The 12864-nt window shown below is 33.5% G+C and overlaps 1 protein-coding gene across 1 annotated transcript in view; it reads right to left on the bottom strand.

Annotated features, from left to right (window-relative positions):
• The window catches only part of ARHGAP33 (Rho GTPase activating protein 33), a gene marked incomplete in the record, with an annotated part of 3206105 nt that overhangs the window by 2996429 nt on the left and 196812 nt on the right, over window positions 1-12864 (bottom strand).

Below are 12864 nucleotides of genomic sequence, written 5' to 3'. Positions count from 1 at the left end.
GTGTTTTGAGTGTCGATCTTCCGAGCTGTTGGTCTAACGTAGGGAACCTATATATATATATATATATATATATATATATATATATATATATATTTATATATATATATGTGCACTGATTTCCATTTTGTAATATAGTTTAGTATGATAAGATTACCTGTCATCTGTAAGTTTACAGATGCCTTTATCTCTTCAGGTCCCACTCTGTTACTTATTTAGAGATCTAGTTATAATAATGTTGAATGAGCAAATAATGTAGGAATATTTAATGGGCATAAATAGGTATATAATATAATATTTTTTGGATTATATAATATTTGTGATTAGCAGAAGAGGATTGTTAAACTTTTATGTAGTAATGGGAGGAACAGTTTTGAATGGCAAAATACATAACTACATTAATAGTTGCATTATTTTGACCTACATCTAATATTATGTTAATTATATGTAAGTCACTATAGCTTTTGGCTGTTTTTTGATGAATTTTAGGTGTTGGTAAATAGAGTGATAGTATAGTAGTTTGTCTATTCAATATGCAAACTAGGAACTTTGGTATCCATGGTAGGTTGTGTTTTATTAGCAATATATGTAGTTATAGTTGTGCATTTGTCTTTGTTGTTGTTATTTATGAGTTTTAGTAGTTTAGCTTGTGGAAAAGAAGAATTTAAAACATGCGGAATGTTAAGACTGTGTTGGAGAAATGCATTAGAATCTTACATATAATTAAATTAATATGGTGGATAAATGTCACATATTATCTTTTAAAATAATTTTTTTTAAATATACAGTATTGACAGTTTTAATTTATTATCTAGTAATGTAAATGGATTAAATAATGACAACAAAAGGAAATCATTAACACGATATCTAAAATCAAATAGAGGAGACATATTCTTGCAAGAGACTTGATAGATAAAGATATACAATATTTAAATAACTTAGGTTATGAAATGTTATCATCTGCTTCTTTTAACAAAAATAGGAGAGAAACTGCTATTCTTTGGAGAAAATCTATTGTAATGCCTAAGGTTATAGAATCCAAAGGAATGTATCTATTTGTAATAATTAAATATAATGACAGACTCTGTACACTAGCTAATTTTACTGGATCCCTGGGATAGGTGCAAGAGTGACTAAAGATCACTTAAAGTTACTACAAAGTCATTGGAAGGGTAGTTTAATTTTAGCAGGGGATTTTAACTGTATATCTAATACAGAAGATACAAGTGAACAAAAGAAAGCTAAAATACTGGCATCAGCTAAAGCACTAAATAAATGGATTAGTAATAATAATTCAGACAATGTACAAGTAAAAGCAGAAGTTAAGTCATTGCTCTTCGCTTATTATTTTTATGTGAATGGGAAGCAAACTAGAACTGACAGAATGTATGCCTCTATAAATTTACTCAATAAAGTGAATTATTTTAAAACTATTCCTTGTCCTTTATCTGATCATAATGCATTAAGTATTAATATAGTAATAGATATAAGGACATTTCATATTATTTACAGAATCCCAGTATATATAATGAAATTAAAAGAATTTAAGAGTTACCTTAAGTGACAAATCAATAATTGTTTATCTTTGAATGATTGGTCAGGTTAGTAAAGTCATACTATGGAACTCCTTAAAAATGCACAGGAAGGTGGACTAGTAATAAAATGAAAGAGTGAGATAAAGAAATGTTAGAAATGCAAGATGAAATACACAAAGCAACGTTTGAACAACAAACAAAGAAATCAGATAATACTGAAGTCATTAAAAAAGTAATGACAAAATATCAAACAGTTTTAACACCCAGAGCGGATATAGCTTTAGAAAAAATAAAAATTGCACGGGTATGTGATGACTTCAGAAAATCTATACAGATTAGCTAATAGAAGTAAGATGTTAAGCAAAAAGGCACAAATTAATAATCTCCAAAATCCACACACTAATAAGCTTACTTCAGACATAGAGGAAATGCTTAATATATTTTAAAAACATCCATGAAGATCTTAATAAAGATAAAAATAATAATCCTGATGATTACAAAATTGACAATTATTTAAAGAAAAAAGTTACTAATAAATTTAATGACCAACAAATATCTCTATTGAATAAGCCTATTACCCTAATAGAAGTTAAAAAACTTTGAACAAGAGGAAAATGGTAAAGCTCTAAGGTTAGATGGTTTAAGTATGGAATTATACAGTCTGATTTTGTTAAATATTTTAGAATTACTGAGTGATGTTTTCTGGATAGTGCAGAGTGACAAAATAATTCCTCCCTCATGGAAATTTTCTGTAATCTAACCAAATACTTAAAGAATGGATAATAAATTAGTTTCCTCATATAGACATATTTCATTATTAAATGTAGACTATAAATATTTACTTCCATTTTCACTTCAAGATTAAAAGATATAGTAGATTGATTAATAAAGATCAAACAGGATTTATAGTTAGTAGATTAACCTATGATAATATAAAAAGGTAGTAACGTATCTTAGATTTAGCAAAAGGAATGAACAAGAAATTAACCCTAATTAGATTAGATATTGAGAGAGCTTTTGATTCTGTAGACTGGAACTATTTGTTCAAAACTTTAGAAGTGTTTGGATTTCCAGAACAGTTTATTGAAATATTAAAAAACCTGTACAGAGACTTGAAAGGATATGCTAAAATTGGACTTACACTTTTCAAGGACTCACTTTAAACAAACCACAAGTAAGGGTGTCCTTTGTCCCCTCTACTATTTGCATTAGTAATCAAACCCTTAGCTAATAGTATAAGAAGCAATGAAAAAACTGATGGATTCTTAAGTAACATAGATTGTCAACCTAAAACACATCTTTTTGCAGATGATATTTTGCTAACTATAGGAGACTGAAATTATTCAATTGAAGAAATAGACGAGAAAATTGAAAAGTTGTGAGAAGTATTGCTGCTGAAATTTAATAATAATAATAATAAAATGGAAACTTTAGTACTAACTCATTTGCTAGATAGTAAGTTTAAAGAGAAATATAACTATAATTGGGAAGGGAAAAACTAAAATATTTAGGAATAAAAATCTGTTGAGATGTGAGTAAGATTATTAATAATAATGTTGAAAAAGTATTTGAAGAAGTGTTACCTCTCATTAACAAATTGAATTATTTTTTTTACTTTTGAGGACAGGTTGGTATTTATTAAAATGATTATATTACTCAAGATATATATATATATATATATATATATATATATATATATATATATATATATATATATATATATTGTATTAAAAAGCTGTAATACTTGATAAAAACTTTTAAAGAAAATGGAAAAAAATGCCAACTTCATTCTTATGGTATCGTAAAAATCTGAGAACTGCCTTTAGAAATCATATAAGATTATGGGAGTATGGTGTTATTAGCTTTCCAGATGTAGAATCTTATTCTAATGCTACACATTTTAACTCTGTTATACTCTGGATAGACTCAACTTACACTAGTCAATAGAAAATCATCCAGGAGCAGATTATACTAAATTCTTATAAGTTTATTATATGTGATCAATTAGAAATATGTAATAATGCTTTCATCTGGGTAACAACATTTACCTTAGATGTAATTTAATTTAAATCTTTAGAGTCTGACTATATGAAACCTATTCTTAAAACAGTTAAGTAATATGTTTTTAAAACTCCATTAATATCAAAATTGAAGTTTTTAAGCCTTCCCATTGCACACACCTCCAGATTTATAAAAACTCAGAACATATTAAAATGAATGTATTAATAAGGAATAGTTTAGTATTATGGTCTAATTCCTTTGAAAAAAGGAAAATCTGATTCCTCAGAATATTTAATGAAAATATAAGTTGGATGAATCTGCTAACCAGTTAATATTATCCATCAGTAAGAAATTAAATGAATTTGTGGATAATATGAGTGAAGAGGAACAGAACACTGTTCCCCCATTATTTCAATATATGAATGTTATTGTCAAAGGTAGATTGACCTACAAAGGAAGCTTGCCCAAGTTATGTAACTTAGTTATAAATAATAATTTTGATGAAAAATTCTGGAACTTTTTAGATAGTAGTGGATTGAGTGATTCAGTAGATGGTAAGAATAAAACTTTGATAACTTAAATCAGCTAATCAAACCTCTTCACGTTTATACTAGAAATCTTTTATGTGGATATATATATATATATATATATATATATATATATATATATATATATATATATACACACACATAATATTTTTTGCTCCCTATATAATCTCTGAGTTTAGTAAAATGACTTCTTAATTTTGATGGAGATGTAGTAAATATGTAGAAGCTGATTAGATACGCGTTTATGGATTATGAAAAATTAAATGTATATTGGGAAGAGATAAGTATGCTTCTTAAGGGGTCATGGTCTGATAAATGTTCTTTAATTAGATCAGTAATACTAATGAATGTTCCACTTCCAGTATCTGTAAAAGCCAAAGAGCAAAAAATGTATTGGGCTCTCTTGACAGTTGCCAGAAAAGTTATTACAAAAAATTGGAACTTGAACTCAGTTCCTACATTCAAAGAATTTATAAATTTAACAGCAATACTATGGAAAACTGAAAAGAAGTGATCAGAATAAGATCCGATCTATAAATCATGCTAAGACTTTTAGTTGTTGGGATAACCTTGAAATGTTGCTAGTGAAATACCAAGACTCTTAATGTGCTAATTGTATAAGATTAGCTTGCTAAATCAATGTATTCCTATCGTTGTATAAGAAGCAACATGTGATGCTGAATTTCTTCCTTTCTGTGTATATATTGTAAATATGTTAATTTAATTAAAAATTAATTTAAAAAAACTGAAAGTCATACTATCTATAAAAGGCACAGAGGCAGAGAGATGCAAACTTTTCAGTCTCTTTTTAGTGTGCTTTACTGTTCGGGCTCTTTGGAAAGATTTCAAAATAATTTATACTCATGGCATGGTGCTGCCTCAGGCTTGTGAGATGCTCCAATACTGCCACAATTGCTGGACAAGGTTTGTGCTCTTCATTTTTAAATGAGGAAGTGTGCAAGCCTTCTCTGTGTACCTCATTGCTCTCTCATCATTCTGAGAAACTGATGCTCTGTGTACTCATGGCAGAAATAAACAATGGTGGATAATGTCTGAAATAACCATTATGTTATGAAGACTACCCCATTATGACTATGATGTTTTCCACCACAATCACAATTATAGAGGAAATCAGAGGATAACTTTCATAAAACCTATACATGTCAGCACCAATACAATCATGTGTTTAATAAATAGGATATAGGATGAGACACAACATATACTCATTTTGGCCATGTCCGTTGTCCTGTTGTATGCTGTATATCGTACAGCTGCTGCCCCTTCTCATAGTGCAGTGACATATTTCCAACCACATATACAGTAGTGTCCTGACGCTGTACAACTACAGCCATATATTTATTTATTCTGTGGGGTTTAGACTGACACCTACAAGCATGTGATTCCCCTTGACTATAGCACATAAGTTAATGCATTCAAAATGTTTCAAAGTCATTTATATTCATGGATGATGGGTCAAAATAAAGGAGCCTGCATGCTGACTTAATAGCTATACATAAATTGAAAGATGAAGCAACATTTACTCTTCATAGCAGAAATGACAATGGTCATTATCTGGTGTGTCCCAGTCCTAGTGAGACAGCTGTGTCATACTCCTGTAGTTTAAAATTGTTCACACACTTGCTCATTGTCTGTGCCATGCTGGGTCAGCTGGCTGCCTTCAGTGTCTTGCTTGTGCACTGTTTTAGGGTTACCAGCTATACCTGGATTATGCCATCATTTTTTTCTTGCCTGTGCACTACTTTAGTGTCACCAAATGCACATGGATTATGGCATATTTTTTTTTCTTGCTTGTATACTGTTTTAGTGTTACAACTACACTTGGATTATGCCATAATTTTCTTCATGTTTGTATACTATTTTGAGGTCACTTTCCCAATAAACAAATGTCAATAAACAAATAAAATAAATAACAACTGCAAAATATGTTCAGGAAGTGAGACTATGAATGCCCTGAGCATTATGTAAATATATTTCTTCTTTAGGTTGTTGTTGTTGTTGTGTCTTTCGGCTTTTCCCGGTATATTTATTCTTCAGGTAAAATCTATAAATGGATAAAATAGTTATAAAAATAACACATGTAAATTTTTAATAATTTGTTCTGAAAGAAACAGCAACCAATATTCAGGGGACTAGTGTCTCAGTTATGTTACCCAGCAGTGTTTTCTTTTCTTCCTGAATCTTAGTCTCGTTTCTGTTTGACATATAGTTTTACGTCATTCATCGCAGTACCAACTAATACCCTTTCTACAGAAATGTGACTTTCTCTGTTTGATGAAAAGATTTATTAGATGCCTTGGAATGAACGAAAAAGGCAAATATTTGCCATTGAGAAGTACTGCACTTCCAATGTGTTACTGACAGACTTTCTCAGCCATGTACCAGGCTACTAACTGCCAGCTTACAGGTGTGTTTGCTACTCACATTAATTAATCCATAAGGGCTTGCATCTTGACTAGCTGTCCTTCAGAGATTAACCCCTTAATCATACAGACATTTACAGCATGCTGCCGGACTCTGCTAATGAGCATAAATCCTGACTTAATCAGCCATCTAATTAAAGTAGCCCTGTCTAGCTAGCTAGCTCACCTCGCTCTGTGATGGTGTCATAATGCCTGCTATGTTAGAAGCTGAAGCAGTTATCCTATTTGCTAATGAGATCCCACAGGGCTACCTTTTGTCTCTGTGTGAAAAAAGACTAAGGAAATAAATGTCTGTATCTACCCACATATAACAAGAAGGATACAACAAATCTGCAGTAATCTGAAGTGATGGCATATTGTTTTTTATTTACATAGATTTAGTTTATTTATTTATTTGTTAATTAGTTCAGGCATAGTAGCTATGTCTCTATTAACCGTAACCTATATGAGCAAACTCCAGGTGACATAAGCCAGGCTGAAAGGGAGAAAAACAACTTTAGAAACTCATTATTTCAATAAATTATAAGTTTTGACACAATAAATCATTAGGTTTCTGATGACACCACCTCAAAAACGACAAACCGCTACAATGTTAATATCAAAAATGTTATCTAAAACAGCCTTTACATGCAAATGATTACTTTTTTCATTATACTCAACAGGACAGATGTGAGTGACTACCGTCTTGAAGCATTGCAAAACTTCATCAAGGCCTTCATTTTCAGAAATGAGTACTTTATCAGACATTGGCTTTCAGGAATAATATCATACTGTTATATGACATTTGAGTAAGGAGTTGCATTGTTCTTCATACTTCTGGCTTATACAGCTTTAGCTAAACAGTTATTCTCACTTCTACCTCTGCATATTTTAAATCTGTTGAGAAAATTGTTATATCCCCAGTGATAGTTATATCTGAAATGTTGTATACTTCAGGAATTTCACTGAGTTTGACACCATTCACTAGAAAAGGTGCAACACCAAACTGTGTTTAAATGAGCTGGGGGTATAAAGGCTGATGCCCCTAATAATGATAAGTCAAATGTCCGTTCAAACAGTGGAAAAGTACCACTTCCAATAAGATCTTCAGGGGTAAACACAACAAAATAAGATCTCACTGAGGTTTATCCTTGAAATTTAGGACTAGATTTGTGACTTTTATAGTTTTGTGTACAGTTACTAGACCCCAAAATAATTAGACTACAATGATTTAAGCAGAATTATTAACCCAGCAGAATAAAATTGTAAAGGGAATTTATTCTGCAGTTTGGGTACTTTTGACTGAAGAATGTGCCTTTTTCTCAATTTAAGAGTCATATCAAATCAAGAAAGATGGTGACAGTTGATGCAACACCTTCACCCATGTAAAAATGGGAAAAGGGAGTTGATGATGATGATGGTGATGATCAAAAAGAGTGTGATTCCAGTTGCGCAGTTGGAAAATGGAAGATTTATCCCCAGGTATTTTCTCATGATCGTCAGAATGTTTGAAGTTTTATGATTTATGCCACCACTATACAGCTTGAAACTTACTCAATAAAGACTATCTAATTAGTATTTCTTTATATTGCAAGCTGTATACTTTATATACAAAGTATAATATTATATATGTTTTCAAAGGATATGATCTAAGTCTAGCTGTGGGTATGGGATAACTCAGTTATGTGTCTTACAAACAAATCTAACAGTGGCAACAAAATCTTCAAAAATGTGTTTTCACAGTTATCAGTATTTTATGTACTATGGCATAAAATTTCCTGTCTATACTACTAGAATTGTATGTACTGTGGCATAACATTTCCTGTCTATGCTAGTAAATTTAAATATAAAATTAATAGCTGTGTCTGTTAACTGTCCCTAGGTATTTTTGCTACTTTAGTAACAGTAATAAAAGCACCAAATGGCATATGGATACTTTTAGCTGTTGAGCTACTGATAAGCACATGCAATATTAGCATTATTAAATGTTATTTCTTGAATATGCCCCCAGTGGAAAACATTGTACAGATAACAGCATCAAGCATGTGCCACTGTTTGGCTGCAACTAGTAAAATGTGTTCTCCCCATTAGTATGTGTAATACAAAACAGCACTAATTAGGTGCATTTGCTGTAGAGATAAAAGATGCTCATTGGCAACAGATATGCTGTACTGTAGGAGACTCAGCACTTTTGTCTGATGTAGGCTAAAAGGACTATTATGGAGTCAGTGGCATGTAGGACAATGAATGACTTGTCTCTGTAAATTGTGCTAAAGGGAATATCAAAACATGGTAGCTAGTTTTAAGTTTTCAGTGAAGATTTTCAAAACACATTAAAAGCAATGCTGTATGAAATGAAATTAAACAATGAGCTGTTTTTATCTCTGTTACAGGAAAGAAGAAAAAAAGTTGGAAAATGTATGGGAGAAAAGGAGAAACTAATTATTGCGAGCTTAAAAGCAGATAGTTGCTTTGGGTGCAAATCCTAAAGACATGCAATGCAGTGTATGTCTGACATCGATGGAAAACTGAGCATGAATAGATAAATAACTAATGGGGCCTCTGCACAGGCATTCTTAATACTTATGCAAGCCATGCTGTGCATGATTTTGGAACTCCCACATAAGCAGATGTTGCAGTTTGTGTCAAGTGCCTTCATATCATGGCACAACTTTTCCAGGATATATCAGTCAGTGCCTTGCTCTTTGCTCAGCATAATTTGCATCTCATGCAAATGCTATCTAAATTTAGGTGTAATGCAGTTTGCAATTGTGATGCACTAAACACCCATTTTTTTGACTGAACTAATTTCTGTCGTAATGTATTTGTTGAAATGTTCTAAGTGTATTTGTGTGTGTGTGTGTGTGTGTGTGTGTGTGATTGTGTGTGTGTGTGTGTGTGTGTGTGTGTGTGTGTGTGTGTGTGTGTGTGTGTGTGTGTGTGTGATTGTGTGTGTGTGTGTGTGTGTGTGTGTGTGTGTGTGTGTGTGTGTGTGTGTGTGTGTGTGTGTGTGTGTGTGTGTGTGTGTGTATTGAAATGCTCTACTAAGTGTGTATATGTGTGTGTGCTGTGTGCCTATGTTTGAGGAATCAGAGTGTTTTAACTGCTGTTACCAGCTGGTGTACTTATCTGTATTGTGGGTACTTGTCTGGTATTCTTGCAGTTGACACTATGTTTTGTGTTGTCCCTGACAAGATTCTGATGCAGCTGTGGTGGACTATATGCCAATTTTGTTTGAAGAAATGCTTTAGTATTAAAAACAATAAGGAGTAGCATTCATCATTGAAATCTATGCTCTAAGTCAGCACAGGCAAGTCTCAAGTTATTTTCTTTATGTCTGTAGAAAAGGGTATTTTGTATGAAACCAGTATAGTTTATATAAACCAAGTCTAATTTTTTTATTTTATTTTATTTTTTTCTTGCTCTCCTTTAGTATTTTAATTGCTACCTTCCAACATGCATTTTCATGTATATGCTAACCTTACTTGTTTTATTTACTTAACACAAATGTTTAATTTTTAACCAACCGTCTCTCCAAAGAGTTTTTTTTTTCTATGATCTACAAGCGCAGAGCACTTGCTGTTTTAGAAGAATGTTGTTGTCATGCATTCTTCAAAATACTGCCAGACTTAATTTGTTCAGGGAAGGGAGCTGCGATCCAATGAAGGATACTTAGTTTGGTGTTCTTACTTTGACCGTAAGGAGTGGATGATAAGATTATGCCTCTAAAGTGCGTACCTAGCCATAATTTCATAATTAAAACCTGGACTGTAGGAAAATTGTGGCTCTGAGGAAAAACACATTCAACAGAACTGCTGTTTCCAGTGTATGTAATTGGACTCTCATCTGTAAGACTGGTTTTGACAAAGCAAGGAATGGGGCCATGTAGGTTGGGGCGGGTATCAGATGACATTAAATTTAATCCAGTATGTGCAGAGAGCATCTTGAATTTTATTCTTAAGGTGTACTCTTACTGAATTGGCTAAAGGGGTGGGCGTATGCAGTGTCAACACATGAAATGCTAAAGAGCTATTTTCGGAGCCCATTTTTTTGTGACCACGTTGAACATTTGTTGTAAGCTTGCTCTAAATCATGGAAAGTGCTGCATATATGCCCACAGTGCTAAAATTAGGTTAAGTTGAATTTGAAGAAAAAAAGCACAATTAGTTTGTGGCTTAGTAAAAGTTTTTTGTATCTGTCTTTGCAAATTTAACCTGGATAGTTTGGCTCACTCAGTTATAAAGATAAAGCAGAAGTGCAAGTGTGATTACTGTACCTTTAGAAGGAATGCTGCATCTTAACTGGTCAGCCTCATTTCCTGCTCGGACATATCCCAGTTCTTTAAAAATATATTATGGATGAAAATAATACTGTACACTATAAGTGCTATTCATAGTCATTGTGCTTAAGCATAGTGTATAAGTGGGCAAGCCAGAGTGGGCTTGAGTCAAGCTCAAACTTCATAAAAAGCTCTGCTTTGGCTTGTGGTCTGACAAATTGAAGACCCAGGAGCAAGCCAAGCCGACTTCTTGTTCTTTTTTCTTTTCTCCACTTCCATATTTTCAGACTGTACCTGCAAGCTGTTCGAACTCTCTGTTTTGTGCACACTAATGCAAACCTTGTTACTGAAGCAGTTCTCTAAACATATATGAGCACTGTTTAAACTCTGCCCTTGATTTAAGTTCCTTGTCCCATATTTCTGACTTTGCCTCTACTTGTTGAGTTAACAGGTTGAGACTAGTTATATTCTCCTTCATCACAAGTTGGCATTAGTGGTATAGAGAATGTAGTTGTCTTTTGGACATAGGCAGGCAGTGTGTGAAAACACAGGGCATTTCTACTAACACTGCTGAATCATCACCAACATGTGGTGTGTTGGAGAGGAGGGGAATGTTTGTGTCCTCTGAGCAAAAACATTAAAATATAAGTAATTGTATGCAGAAAGTGGCTATCTGTTTTGTAGGTGAGACAGGCAGTGTGTGAAAAAAAATGCTCATCTGGCTTCTAAAGGGCACGGCATGTCTGTGGGTGTACATGCATTTGTGCATGCATGTCTGGTCAGAGCTCAGAGCTGTTCTATAACTCTTGCCACTTTGATCTCTGGCGTCACTCTTAATTGGCTCTTTGTTTGGCTCTGGCTTGGCTCTTTTTCAAAATTGCCAGGTTTGATCACGTTAGCTTGAATTTGTTTTGGCTGCACCTAAGTGCAGTTAAGTTGCAATTCAGAGATACTATATGTGCTTAGGAGCAGCAGTTTCAAGTAATATAAGAAAGTAACATGCAAATGAAGGTGTAATGAGTTGCAAATGTGGAATATATGAAAATCTGTGACTGTCTTCCTGCCATTGTGCAATTCACAGTTGCTTTTTGATGCTCATCTGTAACCATGTGCATTCTTTTTATTTCAGCTTTTCCCAGTTAGGGGTTGCCACAGTGGGTCACCTGTCCGCTCATGATTGGCAGTGGAGTTTTACGATGTCGAGTTGCCAGCCCGGCACCCAACCTTCCACAGAAGGCACACACACGCACGCACTCACACCTAGGGTCAATTTAGAGTATTCAATCCACCTACAGCATGTCTTTGGGATGTGGGAGGAAACATCTGTACCATGTGCATAAGGCTTATAAAAAGCAAAGCTGCATCATTTTCAATTACTTTTCAATCTATGAAGACACTTTTGTTTGGTACTACCTTACCTGTTTCCCATTCTGAGGTTCTTATCTTGGTTGCACAAAAAACAAGTGAACTTAGTGGTGGTTGCTGGACAAGATGAAGATACAGACAAAGGCTGACCCATATGAACTTTGATAATCAGAAAATTTTGGATAGATTTAGACTGGACAGGGACATAATACAGGCTTTAAGAAGTTTGTATGGCCCATAAAAGAGAACTTGAGGATGTGTGACCTTCCTACACCTGTGGGCCATCCAGAGACAAATAGGGGACATGTTGGGTATCTCACAAGCTTCTGACTCAAGGCTTCTTCAGCCTTTCTTTGACATACTGTTGGCACATGAGGATCAGTACTTTTATTTCCTGGTGTTACCTCAAGATCAATCCAGTACCACGCAGTTCAGTATATCAATACCCAAACCCCACACCCCTCACAGTAGTACTGCCTCTGAACATATCATCTCAGGAATGTTTAATACTGGCTTAAACAATTTATTAATTTGTAAAATTCCTGGATAGCTCAATGTGTTAATTAAGTACATCTTCACTAACAGCACAAGCAGTGCAGGGTTTGAATCCACATAAGGGATAGTTTACCTCTAAGTGGCATAATACATGTGATCTTTGTTTTTGGGTTAGAAGTTGGCATACTGGTTAAGGTGTTTACCTCACAGACACAAGGTACAGG

This window comes from Protopterus annectens, chromosome 8.part0 (assembly GCF_019279795.1).
Source record: "Protopterus annectens isolate FY-2018-M chromosome 8.part0, PAN1.0, whole genome shotgun sequence".
NCBI lineage: Eukaryota > Metazoa > Chordata > Ceratodontiformes > Protopteridae > Protopterus > Protopterus annectens.
Note: the sequence above shows the minus strand (reverse complement) of the source record. Positions and strands in the feature narration are given on the sequence as shown.